Source organism: Dromiciops gliroides, chromosome 2 (genome assembly GCF_019393635.1).
Source record: "Dromiciops gliroides isolate mDroGli1 chromosome 2, mDroGli1.pri, whole genome shotgun sequence".
Lineage (NCBI taxonomy): Eukaryota > Metazoa > Chordata > Mammalia > Microbiotheria > Microbiotheriidae > Dromiciops > Dromiciops gliroides.
The window spans coordinates 529670303-529692020 of record NC_057862.1 but is presented as its reverse complement, the minus strand read 5'-3'; positions in this window follow the sequence as shown (position 1 = coordinate 529692020).

Genomic DNA, 21718 nt, shown 5'->3' with positions numbered 1-21718 from the left:
TTACCTCTCAAGGTATCCTGTTCTACTTTTGTATAGCCCTAATTATTTTTCCTTATATCAAGCTGAAATCTGAATCTTTGCAACTTTTGTCCATTACTCCTAGTTCAATCCTCTGAGGTCAAGCAGAACAAATCTATTACCATCAGCATGTCAGCCCTTCAAATACATTAAAACTACCATCATGTCTCTAAGTCTTTCTTCTCTAAACTAAGCATTTTCAGCTTTTCTTTTCTTTCTTCCTCCCTTGTGCCTTCCCTCCCTTTCTCCTTCTCTCCCTCTCTCCTTCTCTCCTTCCTTCCTTCATTTCTTCCTTCTATCTTTTCTTTCTTTTTTCTTTACTGACCTTCACTTTTTCCAATTACATGTAAAGATAGTTTTCAACATTCATTTTTGTAAGATTTTGAGTTACAAATTTTTCTTGTACCCTCTCTTCTCTCCCTTTCCTGAAGCCAGCAAGAAATCTTATATAAGTTTTATATTACAATCATGTTAAACATATTTGTACATTAGTCATGTTGTAAGAGAAGAATTAGAACAAAAGGAAAAAAATATAAGAAGAAACAACAACAAAAGTAAAAATTGTATGCTTCAATCTGCATGCAGACTCCATAGTTCTTTTTCTGGATGGAGAGCATTTTCCAACATTAGTCTTTTGGCATTGTCTTGGATCATTGTATTGCTGAGAAGAGCTAAGTCTATCACGGTTGATCATCACACAATGTTGTTGATAGTGTGTACAATGTTCTCTTGTTTCTGCTCATTTCACTCAGCATCAATTCATGTAAGTCTTTTCAGGTTTTCCTAAAATCTTCCTGCTTATCATTTCTTACAGCTCAAGAGCATTCCATTACATTCATATACCACAACTTGTTTAGTCACTCCCTAATTGACGGGCATCCCTTTAATTTCCAATTTTTTGCCACCACAAAAAAAGCAGCTATAAATATTTTTGTACATGTGGGTCCTTTACCCTTTTTAATGATCTCTTTGGGATATAGACCTAGTAGTGTTATTGTTGGGTCAGAGGATATGTACAGTCCCATAGCCTTTGGGCATAGTTCCAAATTGCTCTCCAGAATGGTTGGATCAGTTCACAGCTCTACCAATAGTGCATTAGTGTTCCAGTTTTCCCACATATCTTCCAACATTTATCATTTTCCTTTTTTGTCTTATTAGTCAATGGGATAGGTGTGAGGTGATACCTCAGAGTAGCTTTCATTTGCATTTCTCTATTCAGTTGTGATTGAGAACATTTTTTCATATGACCGTAGATAGTTTTAATTTCTTCACTTGAAAACTTCTTGTTCATACCCTTTGACCATTTCTCAATTGAGGACCGTCTTGTCTTTCAAATCTTCTTTCCTTTCTAGTGGCTCTCTTCTGAATGTGCTCTAGCCTTGTCATGTCCTTCCTAAAATGTATGCTATATCGAATAGCACTCTATATGTGGTCTTACTAGAGTAGAGTATGATAGACTCATTTTCTCCCTTGTTCTCGAATCTATGTCCCTCGATTTAGGCTATTTTGGGGGAAGATGCTGTTTTGTAGTATACTTACATTAGGCTTATAGTTCACTAAAACCCTTAGCTCTTTTTTATGTCTAGCCCCAGTTCTCTATATACTATTTTTGGGAAGTGACTTCTCTCTGCTTGATATCTACAAAATTGATGAACATGCTTCCCGTGACTTTTTTATATCATAGATAAAATTTGTTGAACATCTCAGAGTCAAGGACAAATTTTGGAGGCACTCCACTAGAGACTTCTAGTAAAAGAGGTGGGGTCAGGTCTATGGAGTTGATAATTCTACTGTACTCCATTCATACCACATCTGAAGTATTGCGTTGAGTTCCGGGTGCCATATTTTAGGAGGGATATTGGAACAGTTAGAGAACATTGGAGGATGACAAGAAGGATGATAATGGGCCTCCCATTCATAGCATATGATGATCACTTGAAGGAATTGTGAATATTTGACCTGTCTTCAAATATTTGAAGGATGCTCGTACAGATTTGACTCATTCTATTTGGCCTCAGAGGGCAAAATTAGGAATAATGGGTAGAGGATTGCAAAGAGGTGGATATTGATGATTTCAGGGAATATTCCTATTACTTAGAGCCATTGAAACATGTAATGATTTGTCTTTAGAAGTAATGAATTTTTTGTTGCCAAAAAAGATTGTTTGACCACTTTTTTCTTTCTTTTTTTTTTTAGTGAGGCAATTGGGGTTAAGTGACTTGCCCAGGGTCACACAGCTAGTAAGTGTTAAGTGTCTGAGGCCGGATTTGAACTCAGGTCCTCCTGAATCCAGGGCCGGTGCTCTATCCACTGCGCCACCTAGCTGCCCCCAATTGTTTGACCACTTAATGAGCATACTATAGAGAGGATTTTTTTTTCAAGTCTGGGTTCTGAGTTTTCTCCCAACTCTGAGGTATATTGATTTTGAGAAGCTGACATTGACTCATCAACTATTCTTTGGGACAAGTCATTCAAAAAGTTTTTAATCCTACCCTAACTGTACTAAACCTACATGTCTTCATCTTGTCCACCATGATAGCAAGAGATGCTTGTGAAGTTCTTTGAGGAAATCTAAGAACACTACTATGTCTATAACACTCTTTCAATCTACCAATCTAGTATCCTTATTAAAAAAAGAAAATTAGTTTATTGTAACCCATTGTTAATGAAGCCATATGGGTTTTTAGTTATCATCATCACCACTAACATTTACATGGTACTTACTATATGCCAGGCATTGGGCTAAATACTTTATAAATATTATCTCCTTATGACATCTATGGGAGGTAGGTGCTATTATTATTCTCATTTTACAGATGAAGCACACGGTAGTTAAGTGACTTGCCTAGGGTCATACAGCTAGTGGCAGTCTAAGACCAGGTTTGAACACAGGTCTTCCTGACTTCCAGGCCCAGAGCTCTACTGACTATGCCACCAGCTGCCATCATCACATCTAAAAATCCAACATTTTCATAATGTGTTCTAGAATTTTTCCAGGAATGGATATAAAGTTCACTGGTTTATAGTTTGCAGATGCCATCCTCTTCTCTAGTTTGAAAAGTAGATACTTGTCCTTTACTAGTCTTGTAGAACTTCTCTCATTCTTTAAGACCTTTTAAAGATTATTGACAATGGCTCAGTTGTCACATCTGCTGGTTTTTACAGTGCCCTAGGATACTGTCTTTCTGAGCCTGTTGATTTGAACTCACTGAGGATCGCTAGATCCTAATCTATATTAGCTTTTCATTCCCTAATAACCATTTTTGTTCTCTACTTCCCAGTTCAAAGATGATTATCTTTGGAAGAGAAAATAGAAACAAAATAAGTATTGAGTAGTTAATGATCTCACCATTGTCTTTTATCATCATCCCATCTACCCCAGGCTGGGGTAATATCACTTATTTGATTCTCCTCTTGCCCTGAACATAGCTTATAAACAAACACACATATAGCCCAACCCTCATAAAAACACCTTTATTAAAAAGTCTTTAGCACTTACTATAAGCTTCTGCACATTCTGAACTTTATTACTTCTAACAGAATTCTTAAAATATTCTTTTTTATTTATCCTCAATTATTTGACCTTGCTTCTATTTTCTATACATGTCTTTTAAAACATGACCTGGGTAGTGAGTTCCCTGGGTAGCCACATTGGTCTCTTTAGTCAGCTTTCCCTTTTCTTGCTCATCAGAACCAATTCTACTTGTGTCTTCTAGATTTCATCCCCAAGAGATTTCTCTTGGGAGAGTTTCCCTTGAAAAATATTAAGCCACTAGATGCTGTTTTTCCTTGATCTGAACTCTTTGAAATTTGCTCTCTCCACGTCAAGGGTATATGTTGGGTTGTATTCATTTTTCCTCTCTTTCTCTTTCATGAACTCTGTAATGGAGCAATTGCTGGTCCTTAGGGTTCTGTCATTTTTACTTTAGCAACCATTTCCTCCATTGCTATTGAGAATCAGATCCATAATAGAAGTTCTCCATGTCTCCTTTTGAAAGATCAAATCATCATTAAGGCAAGTCATGTATTTTTCACCTGTTTTGATTTTGGAGCTTCCCAGTAGATATCCAGGTAACTGAAATCACTAATTGCTACAACAGCTTACTTCTGTGCTAGGGGTATGGTTTGTTTTCAGAGCTTTGGTCATCTAATTCTTCCTTCTTTCTCGGTGGTCTATAGAATACTCTCATGACAATATATTTTTTCCAAGTTAATCTTTTTAAAAATTTGTTATTTCATCATCATCATCATAATCATCATTATTTGCGGGGCAATAAGGGTTAAGTGACTTGTCCAGGGTCACACAGCTAGTATGTGTCAAGTGTCTGAGGCCAAATTTGAACTCAGGTCCTCCTGAATCCAGGGCTGGTGCTTTATCCACTGCGCCACCTAGCTGCACCCCCCCCCTCAAGTTAATCTTTACTCAAATGTTCCTCACTATATTTCCTCTTCTTCCTAGATTTCCTCACATACAGATACCTTTTTAATATTTAATTTTACCTTATTGTTACTTTCATCTATTCTGTTCTTTTTGAATGAATTTTATCATGTAAGAGCTCTATCACAGTCATATGTTCCATTCCACTAAGTCTTGGTGAAATCTATGAAGCCAAATTCAACTTTTTGTGTTAGGATCTCCACTTCCCTACTTGTATATTATCTATACTTATTGCATTTTTACATAGGCATGTGAAGCAGTGGGTTTTATTGCTGACTCTGTTAAGTATCATCTTTTTCCCTTCTGTTAATGTTCCTATGATGTACAAGCTACTCTTTGGGGGGGGGGGGCAATGAGGGTTAAGTGACTTGCCCAGGGTCACACAGCTAGTAAGTGTCAGGTGTCTGAGGCCAGATTTGAACTCAGGTACTCCTGTATCCAGGGCTGGTGCTTTATCTACTGTGCCACCTAGATGCCTCCTAAGCTACTCTTAGTGTTATTAGATTTGGTAGATCAATGTAGACAGTCTTCTGCCCCTTCTTTTTTTCTATTTAAAACCCTCTTGTTTACTTTACAAGATTATAGACAAGGGGGAAGCTAGGTAGCACAGTGGATAAAACACCAGTCCTGGATTCAGAAGGATCTGAGTTCAAATCTGGATTCAGACACTTGACACTTACTAGCTGTGTGACCCTGAGCAAGTCACTTAACCCTCATTGCCCCACAAAAAAAAGACTCTAGGCAAGTAAGTTTTTATCAACCCTCATTAGGTGTACTCCATCTCTGGCCAAGAAGCCATCATTTCTATATTTTGAGTTAAGGCTCAGAAATCCAGATGATCCCACTTTCAGACACTGTCAAGTTGGCAATAGTGGCAAAACCCAGCACCTATATTTCCACTATAATTTTTTCAGATTTTCCTCCTAGGACTTCACAATCCTTAGCAATATTTTTGATGTTTCTTCTGTTAGTTCTACTTGTCCCCATGTGAATCACCCAAAGTGGGCAGTGGTCATCAGATTTGAAAAGTCTCAGTAGGTTCTTCATCACATCCCAGATACAGACTCCAGGAAGACAGCACACTCTGGCTGTCTGGTTGACAAATAGCTACATTGGAACTCTCACCTCAGTCACTAACTGACACTACCCAGCTCTTCTTTCTCTAACCATTTTTGGATGGCCTCTTTCTTATCTGATGGTACCCATGAAATCCCAGCATCATTTCTTGAATTATGGGAAGCTGCTTCTTCTTAAGATGGCCCAGCTCTCCCTCTGATGGTTGAGCCTTAGATCTATTACTTAAGCTCTAAACATTTAGTCATCTTTCTTCTTCCTTTCCTTCTACTTGCTGGCCTACTGATTAGTTGCCTGACTTCTCTATATCATGTTCTTTTATTCCCCAACTTCTTGATATGAATTAGGCTTCCCTTTACCTCTTAACACCTCTTACCACCATTTGCCTTTTCTGTCTTTGTTTCCTCCAAAGCTCTTTTATTTTTTTGAGGAACACTTCATTGTCTCTGATAACACAGAGTGTATAAATATGTCCCTATAACCATTTCATCTTCTCATTAATAGGACAGAAGCCAACCTGCACTTTGTGTATACATAGGTATTTCTTTATGCTGTCAAAAATACATGCATAGCATGCTCGACAGGTCACTGCAAAATTCCCCTTGCTGTCCATTTTTGTGTGAAATAAGAGCTATAGTCCTTTATCTTCTTTTTGGTGGTAGCCTTCTCAGTTAGTCCTTATGGTTTAGTTCTATGACAAACTGCCCAATTGTCATGCCTATTTACCATGATAAAGGTTGTACTGACAGTGGCTAAAGGAAAAATCCATAAGACATATATCTCCTACTACTGTCCTATGGTTATTTTTTACTTATCCATTTCCTTCCCCCTCCCCCATGTGTGGATGTATCCCAGAATACTTTCCTAGATCCACTTCTTTTCTCTTTCTATACTCTCTCTTAGGGAATCTCATTAAGTCCAATGGGTTCAACTATAACCTCTATGAAGATGACTCAACATATATAGTTCTTATCTCTCTCTCTTGAACTCCAGTCTTACATCTCTAATTATTTACTGGACAGCTCTACCCAGATGCCCTTCAGGCATCTCAAACTCACCATATACAAAACAGAACTCATCATCTCTTCCCCTAAACCCACTCCTTCTCCTAACTTCTTTATATTGGTCAAGGGCACTATCACTCTCACAGTTATTCCCGCCCCGCCTTTGAAATCTTTAGGAGCCACCCTTCAATCAATGATGATTTCAGGAATCATCATTCCCACTCCCCCAATCATTTCTCAAGTCCTGTTGATTCTATGTTCATTACATGTCTCACATCTATCCCTTTCTCTTTACCACCTAGTTCAGGCCTTCATCACCTCTAATTTGGACTATAATGGTTTCCAAATTGATCTCCTTAAATCCTACCTCTCCCTTCTCCAATCCATCCTCTACACAGTTGCCAAATTGATCTCCCTTAAGCCCAGATCTGAATATCTTACTTCTCTCCTCACCAAACTTCATTAGCTCCCCATTGTCTTTAGCACAAAATACCTTTGTTTAGTATTGAAAGTCTCTATGTTCTGGTTCCAGTGTATCTTTCCAGGCTAATTACACATTACTTCCCATAATGTATACTACATACTTGCTTTCTTGTACACACCATTCCATCTATTATCTACATGCTTTTGCATAAGCTATCTCCCATGCCTGAAATGCTTTCTCTCCATGTATGCGCCTAGCTCCCTTCAAGGTTAAGCTCAAATATTATCTCCTTTATGAGGCTTTTTTATTTCCCCAGTTATTCATCATCTGTTTGAAATTACATATATTTATTTTTACATATCTTTCATTTAATTATCTATATAGGGAATAAGCACTTTTTAAAGCACCTGCTCTATATACCTACTTTATAAAAATTATCTCACTTGATACTTATCATAACTCTGTGAGATAGCTATTATTATCTCCATTTTAGTTGAGGAAACTGAGCAAACCGGGATTGAGTGCCTTGGCAGTGTCACATGGCTACTAAGTGTTTGAGGCAAGATTTGAACTCAAAATTTCCTGACTCCAGGCTTAGCTCTCTATCCATTGTGCCACTAGCTGCTTCACCATTATGTACACGGTTTGCCCCAAATATAATGTAAACTCCTTAACAGTTAGGAACTACATGTAGGTGCTAATTAATACACATAATGAATCCTCTGAAATGGTCACATGGGTTCAAATGAGCACTCTTTGAAGTTTTGATTATGGAAAATATGGCAACTTACATCAGTCCAGTGGTAAATGCACTTGGAATTTGAATAATGCAGCTACTTCAGGGGTTTGTTATTTGCACTAATCGAGGCTTGGGTGGATTTTGGTTTTATCTTCATATCCCCAACACCTAGAACTGTGCTTTACACATAATAACTACTTAATAAATATTTGTTGAATTGAATTGCGTTTAGCTGTAGTCTTACTCTTCTCTGGATATGCTTTGTGCCTTCTTGCCTTTCCAGCTTTCCTCACAGAATATCCATTGTCTGGACTTGACTTCCCCCTACCCTCTTATTTCTCTGTTTTCCTACCATTTCAAAGGCTTTACATCTTTGAAGGCCAGGTCCAAGTCATGCTTCCTCCATGAAGGTTCACATTGAAGTGTCCCTCCTTTGAACTCAGTGCATATCTCTCTGTTTTATTGGCACATCACCAGTGCTCTGTGATGTCCTTTTCATCACTGGCATATGTTGTTTTTAATCCTCATTGTTAAACTAAAGTCTCCCTCTGATGCCTGATGATAGTGTGAAAGTGACCTTGGGTCCTCAAATACTGTAACTGCTGGCAGATTTGACCAAGCAAGAGAGTCTTCAAGTATAGGCCTAGAAGTGGACTGTACATCGTTCACTTGAGTACCTGCCTAGACACATTTGGAGAGACTCAGGACAATCAATTGTCATAGACCAACCACTAAGTGATCAAGGAACTGTGATGTGCCTCAGCAGAGTAAGAACCCAAACCAATGAAATCATTGAAACTCAAGTGTTGTTGAATTAATCTATCCTGTCTGTATACCTGAACTCTTCAATTAGATTGTGAGCTCCTTAACTAGACAAACTGCATCTCATTCTTTTTGCATCCCTCACATCACATAAGACAGTGTTTTTCTCTAGAAGATGCAAAAAAAGCAAATTGAGGCTTGATTCAGTCAGTAAGTCAGTGAGAAGCATTCATTAAGTGCCTATTGTGTGCCAAACAAAAAGGTGAAGGACAGTCCCTGATCTCAGGAAGCTCACAAACCACTGGGGGAAACAACATATAAACAGCTATGTACAAACAAGATATATACCAGGTAATTTGGAGATGATCTCAGAAGGAAGGCACTAAGATTAAGGACTGAGAAAGGCTTTTTGTAGAAAAAAGTGGGGACTTTAGCTGAGAATTGAAGACAAGAAAGCCAGTAGATAATGAGATTGAACTCCTAGTGTGGGGGACAGCCAGTGTAAATACCCAGATCCAGGAAATGGAGGATTTGCTTGGAGCCCAGTGTCACTAGATCATAGAACATATGGTGGTGACAGGGATCTGGGGAGTGGGGGTAGGTGTAAGGTGTAAGAAGATGAAAGGGAAGCAGGAACCAGCTTACAAAGGTTTTTAAAAGCCAAACAGTATTTTTATTTTTGATTCTGGAGACAACAGGGAGCTATGAGAGTTGATTGAATAGGAGGATAATATGGTAGGTCTTATGCTTTAGGAAGATCAAGTTGATGGCTAACTGGGGAATGGACTGGAGTGAAGAGAGACTTGAGGCAGGGAGACCAACCAGCAGGATATTGCTGTAGTTCAGGCAAAAGGACTGAAGTAATGAGGGTCCAGAGCAGTGGTAGTATCAGGGAGAGAAGGGGTGTATGAAATGATATGAAGGTAGAAGTGACAGGAATTGGCAATTGATTGAATATGGGGGGAGAGACAGAGTGAGAAGTTAAGAATAAAACCTAGGTTGCCAGCCTATGATGACTACGAGACTTAATGAAAGGAAAAACTTCCCAACAATTATAATTGTCCCAAACTGGAAGGTGCTGTCTTGGGAGGTAAATCCCTGAGGGTAAGACCTTTTTTGTTTTCCTTTTTTTTTTGCCTCTCTTTGAAGCCCTAGCAGTTAGCACAGCGCCTGGCACATTGTAGGCACTTAATAAATATTTACTATTTGATATTGAGTGATAGTGGGCTTCTCACTGAGGTCAGTTCCTCAGTATAAGAAGGAAATTTTTCAGAAGTGACCTGGGTTAGATGACTGATGAGGTCTCTTCCAACTGAAATGATATGATTCTTGCTCATTTAGTCTAAATGTGTTGAATAAATGATAGACTACTTTGGGTCATTTGCAGGTATTTTAATTAATTAATTGTACCACATGTTATTTCAATCAGCAAGCATTTATCAAGCACTTAATATGCATTGGACACTGTGCTGAGCACTAGGATATAAAGAAAGGTAAAAATATGGCAGCCATCCTTAAGAAGATCACTTTCCAATGGGGGAAGACAACATATAAGAATTTGTATGGATAAGATATATAGATTGAGAGTATATATTCAGCTGGTCAGTTGAGAGGAACTGGCAGGCACTAGTAGGTATGTGTATGTGTTGGGGAAGGGAGCCTGAAAAAGACCTTCTGTAGAAGATGGCTTTGGAGATGAGTCTTGAAGGAATCTAAGGGAAGCCAGTAGGTGGAGGTTGAGGAAGGCTGGCATTCCAAACGTGGGGGATGCTAAATGAAAAGGCACTGGAGACAGGAAATGAAGGGTCCTGTGAGAGAAATAGATTCCAGTGAGGAAACTTTATCTATGCAGGTCAGTACCTGTCCTATCACATACACTTTTAGGGAATTGCTTGGGGGCATGGACAGGTTAAGTGACTTGCCCCAGTATATGTCAGAAAAGGGACTCGAAGCCAGCATTTACCAATTCCAAGGCTGTCTCTCTATCCGCTATGCCATGTTTCTCCTCATTTTATTTCTTTTAAAAAAATTATGGTAGTCTTCACAACATCCCTGGAAGGTGGGGGCAGCAGCAGAGATTATTGCTATAGCTTCTTCTTCCATATGATGGAGCTGAGAGGGAAGAGAAGGACCAGCCTCAGTCTCCTCCTCAAGCCTACACTGAGACCCAGAACTCTTGGTCTGTGTGTGTAAAATGGTGATGAGCCTCAGTTCACGATCCAGGGATGATCATATCGGCTCCCTGACTGGTTGTGAAGAATCATGAGTGGTGAAAGGATGTTGGCATGCTCTATGGATGAATGGCTACAGCACTTATTATGAAGAACAATAATAATAACAATAATGGTAATAATTATCATGATAATAATGATGATTAGATAGCTGTCCAAGCTCTGCTATCTCCCCAGTGGCAAACACTGTACCAATGCAAGCCGGATTTCTTCAGTTTCCCTGCACTTTCTATATTTCAATGGGAAGGAGGCATCTGATTGTTTCCCAAGGTCCCAGTCCCTCTAAACCTTCATGGCCCAAGAGAGGATCGTCCAGGAAGGCTGGCCAAGCCAGACCGAATCTGGCAGAAGAGAAGGAGTCATTTCTAGTCACTTTGGTCTTGACTGAAAACAAAGTGAAGGTCCCTGAGTTCTCCTATAAACGGTAATGATAACACAATTATCATGCAAAACAAAAATTAAGTTTAATGGTGCAAAGCCAGGATGTACTGGGGAGGTAATTCATATTAATTATGTTTGGATTAAAAGCTTATTTCTTTTGTTAGCATCTGCAAGTAGAAACTTAGCTGTTAAAAAAAGAGAGAGAGAAGTTGCATATAATTACTGCCTCTCATGGAGGAGCAATGTTGGGCTTAATGGAGCATCTCTGCTGTCTTCGAGCTCCTGGAGAATGGTAATATTTCACATTTTATGAAATACAGAAGAAATAAATTACAGGTTTAATGATAAGAACTACTTGGGCTCATAATGAAATCTGATTGGCCAGTTAATCCACCGAGACCCTCAGATGTGAACCATCCGAAAAGGGTAAAAATGATGAAAAATGAAATTAAATGGAAAAAAAAAAATCTCACCGCCGTCTCTTCTTCAGAGCCAGGAGAAAAACCCCCTTCAGGCCAAGGAGAAAAATCACCTTCTCAAGGTTTGGAGGGAAGCAAGCAAAAAAGAAGGGATTTCCCTCTAGCTTTCCCCTGGTTTCTAGTGGAAATGAAATGTACTAGATTTCCCAGTGGAGAGAGAAAAGAAAAAATAAATTCAAAAGAAAGACAGTTTCTTATGGGAACAGAACTCCCAGGATTTCCTCGAGCTAATTTTTCTCCCCATCATGAAGCCAAAAGTCACAGGGTTTGGGCAAAATTCATCAAAGCATTGAAGGCCTTCCCCAATCTGGTTTCTCTCTACCTTGACAGCATTATTTCACATGACTCACCTTGTATACTCTCCCTCCAGAAATCGCTGCTACTTCCTCAGTTATTTGTGTATATGTAATGTAAGCCCCTTGAGGTTAGGGGCTGCTTCATTTTATCTCTGTATTCCTAGTGCCCCTTGTACATAGTAGGTGTGAAGTAAACTTCTGTTGAATTGAATTGAAGCAGTCATTTAAAAGTTCAGTACACATTCAGGTATGGTATAAGGCCTTGACATCAGAGCTCTTCCTGAATTAAGAGTTACTCCACAGCTCTATACCATACGCATTTCTTTTTCCCTTTAAGTGGCCTTCCCGCTAGAGTTAGCAGGTTCTTGTCTCTTAGTAAAGAATGCTAAATGCTCCTTATTGACCTACATGGTTCCCAGATGCTGCCAGCAGCTCTGGGGAGTTTTAAGGGGGATTTTAATCTTTCCAAAAATATGTTCTCTCTACATGCTTGTTGTAGACCAGGCGTGCACATTAGCCCAAGTCCTAAGGCTCATATTAAATCAAGGGATGGGAAAGTCACTCCTCTGAGGTCTCTTCTTTCAATGCATGCTTATGATGAAGGGGTCTGGGGGTAGAGGGACCCCTGGGTTCTTGAAGGCTGGACCAGGACAAAGCAAGCTGTGCTTCATCCCACCTAGTTGGAAAGGTTTTTAGTTTGGTTCTTGTCCTTCAAGGACCCACCTGGCTAAGTACAGGGGATCATTAGAGTCAGGGGTATTAATAGACCCTTTTGGCAATCTAGGGAAGCCTGTGACCTCCCTTCTTGGAGCCATGATTTTATATGCATAAGATAAAATACACAGGATACAAGGGAAACCAAAGGTTAGTGGAAAGAAAGCTGTGATTTTCCCCATCCAGGTTCACAGACCCCCTGTAGTCTATCCATTGACCCCTTGAGGGTCCATGAGCCCAAGGTTAAGAACCTTTGCATCAAAGGGCTGGCCACCAGATGAAGACAATTTTCCCTTACAGAAACTCATAAGACAACTGCCTCCAGGGTATGAAGGGGTTGCCATCCATGCTGGTGGAGGAAGTCTCCATATCTGAAGCCTAGAAAGTGAAGTGAGTGGCCAGGTCTGTATTTGAACTCAGGTCCTTTGGCTCCAAATCTAGCATTCTTTCCATTATGCCATGCTCCCCCTTATAGTCCAAATAAATGACTGGTACACATTCTGATTACTGATGGAACATCTTCTAAGCAACTGGAAGGCAGGTTCTTATCTCTTAGTAATGAATGCTGATGTTTCTTCCACACTTACATGTCTCCCAGCCACTGTAGAAATCTTTTTAGAGAAATTTCATGGGGGAATTTTGATTTCCTTTCCAAGAAATATATTGTGCTTTAATTCTTGCTGTGGGACATATATGCTAATTCACACAAGTCCATAGGCTTATAAATAAAATCAGGCTATGGGAAACTTGGTCCAGGGAGTGGAACTCTGTGCAAGTGGTAGTGTTTAATTATTCAGTTGTGTCCAACTCTTTGTGACCCTGTTTGGGGTTTTCTTGGCAAAGTTACTGGAGTGGTTTGCCATTTTCTTCTCTAGCTCCTTCTCATTGAAGAAACTGAGTCAAACAGCGTGAAGTGACTTGCCCAGGGTCACACAGCTAGTAAGTGTCTGAGAGCAGATTTGAAGTCAGGAAGATGATTCTTTCTAACTTTTGGGCCTAGCACTCTATTCATCATGCCACCTAGCTGCCCATTCTGTGGAGGTAGGATGGTAAGATGAAAACATGACTGAACTTAGCATCAGAGGACCACAGTTAAATTCCTGGCTTGGCCACTTTCTTCACCTCTCTGGGCCTCAGTTTTCTTACCCGTAAAATGAGGATATTAGGTTAACTAACCTCCACTGTCCCTTCTAGGTTTAAATTCCATGATCCTATATGCAGCACTCTCTCTCTCTCTGAAAAATTGGGATGTTCCTCATCAAATAAGCAAGTTACCTGTAGCTCTAAATTCTTAGACTCCATTTGAGATAAAGAAGTGGCTTCTTCACGGTTAAGTAAACATCTAGGCTGTGATGCTATCACTGCTGTTTCCACTACTGACCTAGAGATGTTCAAAGCCAGACTCCTGGAGGCCTGAGCTTCATTACTTGGTAGATTTATGGTGAACCACCCCAGGAGTTTGGGGAGCTGACAGCCCTTTGTGGGCAGCTTACCTTGTGAAAACTCCCCTGGATTTTTCTCCTTGGTAAAGTCTCCTTTGCTGGGCTTCTGTGATATTTGTGACAGATACCTACCATAATCCAGCATGGTGGTGTGGTAGAAAAAGTCTTAGACTGGGAGTCAGGACCCCTGGGTCCTGGCTCTATCACCAAGCAGGTGTGTGACCTTGGGCAATCTCACCTTCCTTCTCTGGGCCTGAGTCTACCCATCTGTACAATGAGACTGAATGGCCTCCAAGATCCCTTTCAGCTCCTAAATCTATGATCCTGTGAGCTCTGAGTGTGGAAAAGTGACGTCACTTGCCCAAAGATGACTAAGGCCAGATTCACTCATATGATTACAGGAGGCAATGGTACAGGAAAGAGGCAATGGAGAAGAGATGGACTGAAGATGCAAGACTGCTCCCTCCTGTCTATCAGCAGTGCCAATGAAAGAAACCATGCCTTTCAGTCAGACCGTTTAACGGCTCCTGCCTCCCATCTCCCTTTCTTGCTCAGTCAGGTTGCAGCTCTGAGAAATTGATTGAAGTCTTCCATCACCTGGACTGTAACTAAAAAACACAGGTGTATTTGTCACAGGCAGGAGGGTAATTGCCTCTTATTTCAGCTTCTCCCAGGCCTCTACCATTCCATATATAGGCAAAGAGGGCATCATGTGGAGACAGGTAGAGTAACAGATTACCATAGCTGTTCAGTCATTTATTAGTTGTATCTGACTCTTTGTGACCCCATTTGGGGTTTTCTTGGCAAAGATACTAGGGGGGTTTGCCATTTCCTTCCCCAGCTCATTTTACAGATGAGGAAACTGAGTCAAACACAGTTAAGTGTGGGGGGCAGCTAGGTGGCGCAGTGGATAAAACACCGGCCCTGGATTCAGGAGTACCTGAGTTCAAATCCGACCTCAGACACTTGACACTTACTAGCTGTGTGACCCTGGGCAAGTTACTTCACCCCCTTTTCCCACACAAAAAACAAAAACAAAAACAAAAAACAAAAATAAACACAGTTAAGTGACTTGCCCAGGGTCATACAGCTGTTAGGAGTCTGAGACCAAATTTTAAGTCAGGAAGATGAGTCTAAGATAACCACAAATAATACTCATATTAAACATCTAAGTCCATTCTAGTTCTGGTATTTTATGATTTTAAGAACCATTCTTTTTCCTTTTTTCTTTTTTCTTTTTTTAAGTGAGGCAATTGGGGTTAAGTGACTTGCCCAGGGTCACATAGCTGGTAAGTGTTAAGTGTCTGAAGTCAGATTTGAACTCAGGTACTCCTGACTCCAGGGCGGGTGCTCTATCTACTGCGCCACCTATCTGCCCCTTAGAACCATCCTTTTTTTAGGGATCTTTGGGCATGTCTCTCCTGTCTTCATGGACCCCCATAGTCTGTCACTGAATTATAAGATTTTAGAGCAGAAAGGGATCATTTAGCTTATATGATACCCAGTCCAACCTCCCTGTAAGACATGAAGAAAGAGGCCCAGGAATGGTAAGGGACCTGCCCAAAGTCACAGAGACAATGAGTAGAAGAGCCAGGACTACAACTCAGTTCTCCAGAATGAGTAAAAATGAGTCTCCCATTTTACTGGGCTGCTATACATGCATGACATGTGTTATCTCTCATATGTTAATACTATGCAAATGTGTCTTGGAAAGGACCAATTACTATTCACCAACCTAAGTTTTGGGGCATCTAGTTGGCCCAGTGGATAGAATGCTGGGCTTAAAGTCAGGAAGACCCATTTTCCTGAGTTCAAATCTGGCTTCAGACACTTACTAGCTGTGTGATCCTGGGCAAGTCATTTAACCCTGCTTGCCTCAGTTTTCTCATCTGTAAAATGAGCTGGAGAAGGAAATGGGAAACCACTCCAGTATCTTTGCCAAGAAAACCCCAAATGAGGTCATGAAGACTCAGACATGACTGAAAAACAACAAAAGTTTTGTACTCTGAAAAATGAAGGGATTTAACTGGATGATGATTTTTGAGGTTCTTTCCAGTTCTGTATACTATGATACTTGGGGATGGACACTCATGTCCTCAGATTACTGCCTGACTCTGCTACTCCTACAAATATAGTGATTTACTCAAGGTCTCACAGATGGTAAATAGGTTGGTAGAAGAACTGGGATTGAACCCACATCCTGGCTCCAAATCCAGTGCTTTTTCACTGTAAAAAAAAATGTTTTGGGAAAATTGACTTGACGCAGTCTACAGAATGAATTGAGGTGATGAGAGCCTAAAATAATTATGGTCATGGGAAAAGAGGAATGGAAGAAGTATTTTGAAGAAAGCAGCACCAGTTGCTTGATAGCTAACTGGGTATTTCCTCATCTATACAATGAGGGGGTTGAATAAGGTGGTTATAGAATCACAGAATATTAGAGCTGGAAGAAGCCTTAAGGATCCTACAGCCTATCCCTCCATTTTACATCTGAGTAAACTGAGGTCATGACTGGTTAAGTGAGTCACATAAGGACACATAGATAGAAAAGAGAGCCATCATTGGAACACAGGTCATCTGACTTCTGGGTCAATATTTGTTCATTTAACAAATATTTATTAAGTGTAAATCACTTTATAATTGTGGCTGATAATGGTCCATGAGTTTTTTGCTCCTGGGGCAAAGATGGTAATAGTGGATACCAAGGAACTGAAATGACTTCAGGTACCTGGAGACAGCATGTGCCTGTGCCCAATTCCCCTTCTGTCATTGTTGGATAGTGGATTATTATGGGAGGTAGGGGTTTGTATGGAAAGTTGCTACAATCCTCAGTCAATCAATCAACGAACCAACCAATCAATCGATCAATGCCAGGTACTTTGCCAGAGAATGAATGAATGAAAAAGGAATTCTTGAACTGTCCTAAGTTCTAGAATCTGTCCTAAATGCAAGAGGGGATACAAATGCAAAAAGTAAGATAGTTTCCTGCCCTCAAGGAACTTACATTCCAATAGGAGAAGGCAACACATAAAAGGTAGTGGTAACCAGGGAGAGATATTTTGTACCTGGAAGTCCTAGGGTTGGTGAGTGGAATCATGGCCTTTGACTGACACTTCTGTTCCGTTTGATTACTGTTACTAGAATAAGAGGTAGAAAGAGTGTGTGTGCTGGGTAGGGGGTGGTAGTACGGGATTTGCATCATCACAGGAAGATGGTTGGAGTGAACCCTGGCTAAAGCTAGGTACACTCTCATATTACAATAAGTAAGCCATCTTCAAGCAATGGTAGAGAAGAGAGGGATACAGAAAAGAAGGAATGATTGAGGATCACAAAACCGACCCCTCAATGCCACCTAGCCAAACCTTGCTTGAGGAGGTGGGATGGGGCAGAAAGGATGCACTAATGGTGGGGAAGGGGAGAAAAGCCTCTAGTCAGATAAATCATTTGCAGTAGCTTTGAAGAAAGCTAGAGATTCTTTGAGGTGGAAGGGAGGAGGAAAGATATTCTAGGTATAGGAGGCAACCTGTGCAAACCCCAAGGAGATGGGGAGTATGTGTGTGGCAAGTCATATGTAAGGCAAGTAAAGTTGGTTCACCTGAACCATAGAGTGTGCAAAGGGTGAATAATATATAATAAAGCTAGAAAACTAGGTTGGAGACAGGCTGCAAAGAACCTTTTATATACCAAACAGAGGAGCTTGTTTTTGATCCCAGAGGCAATAGGGAGACACTGGAGTTTATTAATTTGTGGATTGACATGGTCAGGTCTGTGCTTTGGAAATATCATTTGGCAGTTATATGGAAGATGAACTGGAGAGAGGACAGAGACCAAAGGGAAGGAAACCAATTAGGATTTTGTTGCAGTACTCTGGGTGAAAAGTGGTGAGGGCCTGAATTAGGGCTGTGGTTTGTGTGACTGGAGAGAAGAATATGGATACAAGAGATGTGGAGGTAGAAATAGTAACATTTGGCCACTAATCAGATATAGGGGGAGGCGTGAGGAAGAAGAAGTCTAGAATAACTCCAGAGTTGTGAGACCCTGGGAGACTGAAAAGATGGTGGTACTCTCAACAGAAATATGGAAGTTTAGAAGAGGGTTTTATTTGATGGAGAAAGTAAGTTCTATTTTTGACAAATTGGAGTTCGAGATACCTATCATACAACCAATTTGAAATGTCTCATATGCTGCTGGTGATGAAATAATGGAGCTCAAGAGGGCTAAATATATACATCTGGGAATCATCTTTGTAGAGATAATAATTGAATGCATGGGAGCCAATAAAGTCACCATCTGGGGCGTGGAAAGACAAATACCTGCAGCCTATGGATGATAGTCCAACAAAGGAGACTGACTGAGAAGAAGCAACTGGGCAAACAAGAGGAGACCAAGAAAGATCAATTTCATCAAAACTTGGAGAGGAGAGAGCATCCAAGTGTAGACAAAGTCAACAGCATCAAATGCTGCAGAGAGTCAAGAAGGATGAGACTTGGGAAAAGGCTGTCAGATCTGGCAATTAGGAGATCCTTGGTAACTTTGGAGAAAGTAGCAGGTGAGTGATGAAGCTTAGAAGCCAGATTACTGGGGACTGAGAAGTAAGAACTATTGTCCTCCACCCATCCCTAAGGGATGGGACAGCACCTTTCACTAGTTGTACCCCTGACAGTAGATGTCAATCCAGTCCTACCCATTAGGGGACTGAAGAACATGCTGTAAGATAATTGGTTGGAGATACTCAGGAATGTTTAGCTGGAAGGAGAGTAGATATAGAGGGGACATGATAGCTGTCTTCAAATATTTGAAGGGCTGTCATATGGAAGACAGATTAGACTTCTTCTTGGCCCCAGAGGAATGAGCAATTGGAAAAAGTTGCAGAGAGGCAGATTTCAGTTCAATATAAGGGGAAAAAAAACTTCCTCCCAATTAGAGCTCTCCAAAGGCAGAATGGGCTGCCTTGGGAGGTAATAATAATAATGATAACTGACATTTATATAGAACATTGAAGTTTTCAAAGCACTCTATCTGTATGATCTCATTTGAGTCTCACAATATGTGAGGTAGGTCCCCCAGGTATTAGTAGTGGGTTTCTTCTCAATTGAAATCTTCTAGCAGTGGCTACATGGCCAATTTGGGAGGATGTTGGGGAAGAGATTTTTGAGTATGTGTATGTGTGTATACATATATGTGTATGTACATAAATATATATCATTTTATATATATATGTATATATATATGTTGGACTAAACCTCTGAGATTATTTCTAGTGCTGAGGTTCTATATACTACTAGAAGGAACTTTGGTTCTGTTGTAACTCTTAGTTCTTGTAGTCCTTTGTGCATGATTAAAGATGCAGCCCACTTTCATCCCTTCCCCCTATAGCATCATCTTTGGAAAATTCTGTTTTCCTTAAAATGGCATAGTACATTAAAAAAAAAATCCTCCTTATTTTTGACAGTTGCGTGTTTCTGTAAGTTTTGAATCCAGCAAATCATTTTCTAAATATGACAAATTATTAATATTTCTGGAGCATAAGGTTCCCCCTGCCACCACCCCCTGATCTCTCTAAAGCGTGTTCTGCATTCTTTGGGGGAGTGGGTAGCAATTTGAGGGAGGCAGCCATTCATAGCAAGACTTGTGTGATCTTTCAGGAAGAATCCAGCCCTGTTTGGGCCATCTGGAAAATGGTATTTTCAGACAACCTTTTTCCCTTTTCCAGACTTGGTTTCAGGAGGAAGGGAATGTTACCTGTGAAACACTTGGGAGAAAGGTGGCTTCCTATGTGATTTGTACAGAAGAAAATATTAATCCAACCTTGTGAACAAGCAGAGGGAATTTATTATCAGAGATTTTGTCTTGGCAATGAGGGTCTTACCTCAGAAAGCACACAGACAGATGATGACCTTTCTTCTTTGCTCACCAGGCATTTTATCCTTGGCCAATGGGCAAGCTGCTGTTTGCATGGCAGTGAGCTAGTTTTGCCCAAGGATTCAACTATAGTTAGCTCTCCATTATCTGCATGCTGATTATCCATTTAATGGAGCAGCTGCCAATAAAGTGTTAATCTTAGCCTGGCTTCCCTTCATCACACAGCACCCTCCTCTTCCTCCTTCCCCTCCTCCTGCCCCTCTCTCACCCAGATGATGTGTGCTTAGGAAATGCAAACTAATTTTAAAATTCGTTCAAGCAAAACATAATTAGGATGGTAAATCTGCTGCCAAAAATAAAATCATCTAATGCATTCCATATATTTAGCCTTCCAAAGCTAAATATAAATGACTTTTGGGTTATCCAGAGTTTCGGATTATCAGCATCACTGTTCATCTCCATTAGTGCAGATAATCCAAAGTTGACTATGTTTCTCTTGTGGACAAATTAGTCCTTTTTGAAAGCTATCTCAACTGTCCCCCTTCTTCCAACTCGCTTACCTTAGGCCTCCAGCATAATGCCTTCCTACCTTTTTCATTCTGCTATAGGCTTCCAAAATTATACAAGAGAGGATTAGAAGTGAGGAGTGGGGAGAGACTTTGCTCAAATTGCACCTTCTGCATGAAGCTTCTCCCTAGTACCTTCCCTTTGTTGTCTCCAATTTACCCTGTATATGTCTCTTTTGGCCATCATTGTTTGCTGGTTGCTCCTTGAGAGCAGGGACTGTCTTGTATTTGTTTGTTTGTTTGTTTTGTTATCCCCAGCACTCAGCACCAATCCTAGCATATATTAGGCAATTAATAAAATGCTTTTTGACTTGATTTGACTTGACTCAACTAGAGTCAGAATTAAGTTAAATGGCAGAAGGGGAGTGAGCACAGGGTATGCACTTAAGAAATACTTGTTGACTTGACTCAACTAGACAAAGTTAAATTACATGGGAGGAGCCTTAAGAGGGGAGGGGGAATTTCTACTAGAGAGAGGATTATTTTTAAAATTTAAATGAATCCATGACGTTCAGTAGAATGATTCCTGGATTCAGAGTCAGAAGAAACTTGGCTTCCAATCCCCCTTCTATAACACTTATTAGATGTGTAACCACCCCTCCCAGCCTCAGTTTCCCCCTCTGTAAAGTGCAGGTGAGATCTATAATTTTTACTCTATAGAGTCATTGAGAGGGCCAGATGAAGCGAATGTGTATAAAGCTAGCTATTATCATTTATGACCTAACACTGTTGCTTTCCAAAAGGAATTGAGGTAACGTCTAGCTGAGTTTGGGCTGTGTCTTCCTCTCTTCTAATATCAGTCCCCTCTATTGGCCCAGCTCATTCCATGTCTATGATGCCATGTATTAATTAAAAAGAATAATAGCTAGCATTTATATGGTGCTTTAAGGTTTGTAAAGTGCTTTACAAATAGGATGTCATTTTATCCTCACAGACACCCTGAAAGGTGCTATTGTTGTTTTTGCTGTTGTTCAGTGTCTGACACTTGGTGACCCCATTTGGGGTTTTCTTGGCAAAGATACTGGAGTGGTTTGCCATTTCCCTTTTCAGCTTGTTTTACAGATGAAGAACAGAGGTAAACAGGGTTAAGTGACTTGCCCAGGGTCACACAGCTTGGAAGTGTCTGAGGCCATATTTGAACTCAGGAAGATGAGTCTTTCTGACTACAGACCTGCCACTCTCTACTATACCACATTGCTGCTCCATTTTTCTCATCTTACAGAGGAGAAAACTAAGCCAGGTGAAGGTTAAGTGACTCGCCCAGGTCATGTAGCTAGTAGGTGTTTGA